At 47.8% G+C, this 4572-nt stretch overlaps 1 pseudogene; it reads left to right on the top strand.

The window, feature by feature from the left end:
• Positions 1-417: 417 nt before the first annotated feature.
• Positions 418-1507, top strand: LOC141098071 (RCC1 and BTB domain-containing protein 2 pseudogene; annotated as a pseudogene).
• The last annotated feature ends 3065 nt before the right edge of the window (positions 1508-4572 follow it).

The following is a 4572-nucleotide window of genomic DNA, read 5'->3' on the forward strand; positions in this document are numbered from 1 at the left end:
ACCAATTGGGAGTCAATAAGATTAATAGATGATCCGCAGTCCACGAAGGCTGTAGAGGAAAAAGAACTACCATCCACAAACAGTTCCACAGGCAGTACTACTTTAGAAAACGAGGAAAATAGTACCTGAGGGTCTGAGCAGCCTCCCCGTTGACTACCCAGACCTAGTCGTTTCCCGCCGACCGGGTTTGAAGATGGGCAATTCGGGCACTCCCTTTTCCAATGTCCCGTTTTACCGCAGTAAAAGCATAACTGCTTGTCCTTCCGGCGTTTCCTCTCCGTATCCTTCAGGGAGAGAGCGCCTACATCCATGGGCTCAGGGGCAGTCTCTTTTCCACTGGGGAATAATGGAGTATCCACCTGCATCACCCCTCTGGCCCGCAGCCTGCGGTCCATCCGGACATCACTATCCGCAGCCGCTTGGTCTTCACGCTGCCAGAAGTAGGGGGCGGAGCTAGCGGCGACGTCACTGATGCCTGTGGTAGTGGGACCTGTGGGGAGCGTCATAATATCAGCTGCTGTAGGACCCCTGCGGCGCTGACTACGGACACCAGATTTTGCCTTTCTAATTTTATTCTACCTTGACCATGGTAGATGTTGGAAAATGGCTGATATTTGCACTTTGTCCTCAGGAAGATTTGAAGCTTATCAGAAAGGCTTGTGTGTTCGGTTCTGGAAATGAAGTGTTATACATCACAAAAAATGATGAAGTTTTTGTGATGGGCACTAACAGCAGTGGCTGTTTAGGAACAGGAGATGCACAGAGTATCATTGAACCTAGGTGTCTTAATGTTTTCTCAGGGAAGAAGGTAGCTAGCTTAAGCTGTGGAAGTGGTCCTCATGTTGTCATTGTTACCTCAGATGGAGAAATATATAGCTGGGGTCATAATGCCTACAGCCAATTGGGAAATGGATCTACAAATCAAGCTTTAATTCCATGTCAAGTGTCCACCAACTTGATAAACAAGAAGGTCGTGAGTGTGGCTTGTGGTTCTCATCATTCCATGGTGTCCACATCCGATGGAGAGGTGTATGCTTGGGGATATAATAATTCAGGCCAAGTTGGATCTGGCTCTACGGCAAATCAACCAATCCCTAGAAGAGTAACTAGTTGTCTACAGAATAAGATAGTTGTTGGCATTGCTTGTGGTCAGATGAGCTCCATGGCTATAGTGGACAACGGTGAGGTTTATGCGTGGGGCTACAACGGAAATGGACAGCTAGGGTTGGGAAGCAGTGGAAACCAGCCAACGCCGTGCAGAATAGCTACTCTTCAAGGTGTGCGCGTGGAACAGGTTGTGTGTGGCTATGCACACACTCTGGCAGTGACAGATGAAGGTGTAATGTACGCTTGGGGAGCCAACTCTTATGGCCAGTTGGGAACAGGAAATAAAAGTAATCAGTCCTACCCTGTTCAAATATGTGTGGAAAAAGAAATAATAGTGGAAATTTCGGCGTGCCACTCCTCCCACACGTCTGCTGCCAAATCTCAAGGTGGTCAGTTATAATGTCACGGTCCCGACAGCGCCGACGAGCAGCCTCTGCTAAGCAGGGACTCACCCGCACCGCAGGGACCCCCTGGGGACAAGAATAGCCGGAAAATGCACTAAGAAGACTAGAAAGCAAGCACAGGACCTTCGGTCTTGTGAACCGTCATGTGGCTGCAAAAGGGCGGGGCTTAGCGTCAGAGAAGCCAGAGAACTCAGATTATGGCAAAGCAGAAGCCATGTACAGTACAGACCAGCGAGGTACAGGAGGGATAAACAGACGGGAGGTCAGACAAAGCCAAAGGTCATACACAGGATCACAGTACAGTACCAGGGAGGAGACAGAGCGGTTAATCAGGGCCAAGCAGAGATCAAAACCAAACAGACATAGGAGGTACCAGGCAGAATCCAAAGCGATATCCAGGAAACAGACCGAGTCACACACAGAGAATCAAGTAACCAGAACACAGCACAAACACACTCAGGGGTCACCACACAATGCCAAGGGCAAGAGTATAACTGACAGGGATGGGAGCGTCCTGAGGCTATAAGAAGCCTCCCCCAGAACCAGGGAGAGGCCACAATCATAGCCCCAGGTGTGCAGATAAGCCTGCACCGGGATCCAACCTTTAACCCCAGAAATGCCAGTCATCAGCACTGGTTCCAGACATTAACCCCACGTGTGCGAGTCAAACCCGCACTGAGATCATGACAATTTGTGTCAATAAGTACGTTAACAGACTGCAAAAAAAATACAATATGAAGGCCTAAAATGGCCAAATTTTTCACACAGATAAATGAGGCCTGTTAGGGAGATACCACACCGACAAATGTGTGGCCTGTATTTTTGGCTTTTTTGGCTAAATAGTGCTGTATATAACTACAGTGCCACACAGGACAAAAAATGAAAACCGGTCTAAACCGGCTCAATTTTTAGCACGCGCAGATAAGAGCTAGCACGGAGATACCACACCGACAAATGTGTGCCTGTACTTTTTGCTTATTTGGATAAATAGTGCGGTATAGTAGTACAGTGACACACAGGACAAAAAAGGAAAACCGGCTTAAACTGGCTCAACTTTGAGCACGCACAGATATGAGCTGACATGGAGATACCACACTGTGCTGTATATAAGTACAGTGACTCCAGAATTAGTCCTTTGAAGGACTGTTGGTTTAGCTGGATTTGAGTAGTTTACGATGGTAGGACCCACACTGACTAATTAATCCCCAAATCTGAACCTATCTCGGCAGCAGCTCTCCCTACACTATCTAAATTGGAAGCTGAATGCGCTGAGCATGGCGGTGTCTGGTCTCTTATACCCCTGATGATGCTGTGCGGCCAGCCAATCACTGCACGACCACAGCAAAGCTTGCTGCGGCGTTTCATTGCCTGGCAGACAATCCCTGCATCGTGACTGGGTCTCTAAAGTCCTCCAAAAAAGCTGGGTGGAGACCCGAGTTCCTGCAAAGTAATCCCGGAAATGCTCGGTGCTCGCCGAGTACCGTGATACTCGGGCGAGTAACGAGTAGTGACGAGCACGTTTGCTCATCACTAATAAAGGTATATACAGATATATATGTGTGTGTCACTGACATATATATATATAAAGATATATAATAATTGGCAATCGGCTCTGTCACAGCTTCCGGCGATTGTGTCGCTCTCCCACAATCCACCGCGCCACACAGGAAGTACGCCGAATATGCACATATTCATGACTTTAATGAGCGGTACGACGTGACCGCTGAAGGTAGGAAGAGCTGTCGGAGATGTAAGAAAAAGTTCTTACTGAGAGAGCTGGAAGAGCCAAACAAAACTGGAGACGATCTTCTCGTTGAGCTGAGGTCTACGTTTATTCAGGAGATACACGGCAAAACAGAACGGACAATCAGAGAAGTTGAAATATGCGGGCAAAAACAGGAATTCAGATGGGCAGAGATTCGCTAGGAGGTCTGGCGGTGATAAGGCTCCGTGCCCTGGCCATGGTGTGGCACAGTGGCATGATGGCGGTGGAATGGCAACAAGCAACAGGGGCTTCTTATACATAATGGGAACAAAGAAAGCTGCATCTTGCTGCAGAGGGCATTTAAATTATAATTCTAAGGCGTTTACATGATAATTCTAGAGAAACATGGTTTGGAGCACAGAATATAATGACATAATACGAAGACATTAATTAATGTTTCTCCAAGCAACACTAAAACCCATAAGTCATTGGTATCTATGGCTACTGTCCTTAATCTTATCACTGCTTTCAGGCTTGATCCAAAAATTCATGCATTTGACATTTTAATGATTCTGTTCTTTCTTCTAAAACTATCACGTATACACACATTGACCATATATTTGGTAACCCTATTCCCCTATTGATCTAATTTTCCTTTCTGCAAGCCTGCCAGGGTGATAGCAGACATGATCTCATTCTACATCCTCCATTTCAAAGTACATCTTATGAGTTCTTTTGTAAAAGTTGAATCTTCTCTAACTTTTGACAAGATGACTGCCTGATTCATCATGGCCGCTCAGCATATTATGGATGACCATTCTCTTGCAGGAGACACAGAGACTGCAGAGACTGTGCTAGGAGGGGGTAGGTATAAGCGACATTCACCTGTCCCCGGGCCATCGCTGCGCATTGCTCTGTCCTCGGCCTCCTCTGTCAGTGACGTTCAGGCAGCATAGGGTGCGATGACGTAGTTAGAGCATGCTGCGCCCTCTGCCTGAACAGTCACTGACAGAGGGACCCGGCAGACAGCGACGAGCAGCGATGGACCGGGGACAGGTGATTATCGCAGGTGCCGGGTCCCTGAGCCAGCGGTGACACCCGCACATGTCCCCCATAGTGCACCAGTGTCCCCGCCTGCTCAAAACCCGACACCTGGCCCCCAGCGACGAGAGGAGAGTATGTCATTTATTTTTTTATTAGCAGCGGCAGCAGCATATGGGGCCTATTCTATGGAGCATTTTATGGGGCATTTTATGGGGGCATAATCTATGGAGCACCTTATGGGGGTATAATCTATGGAGCACCTTATGGGGGCATAATCTATGGAGCATCTTATGGGGGCATAATCTATGGAGC

This window comes from Dendrobates tinctorius, unplaced genomic scaffold (assembly GCF_039654945.1).
Source record: "Dendrobates tinctorius isolate UK_male_01 unplaced genomic scaffold, ASM3965494v1 ptg000086l, whole genome shotgun sequence".
NCBI lineage: Eukaryota > Metazoa > Chordata > Amphibia > Anura > Dendrobatidae > Dendrobates > Dendrobates tinctorius.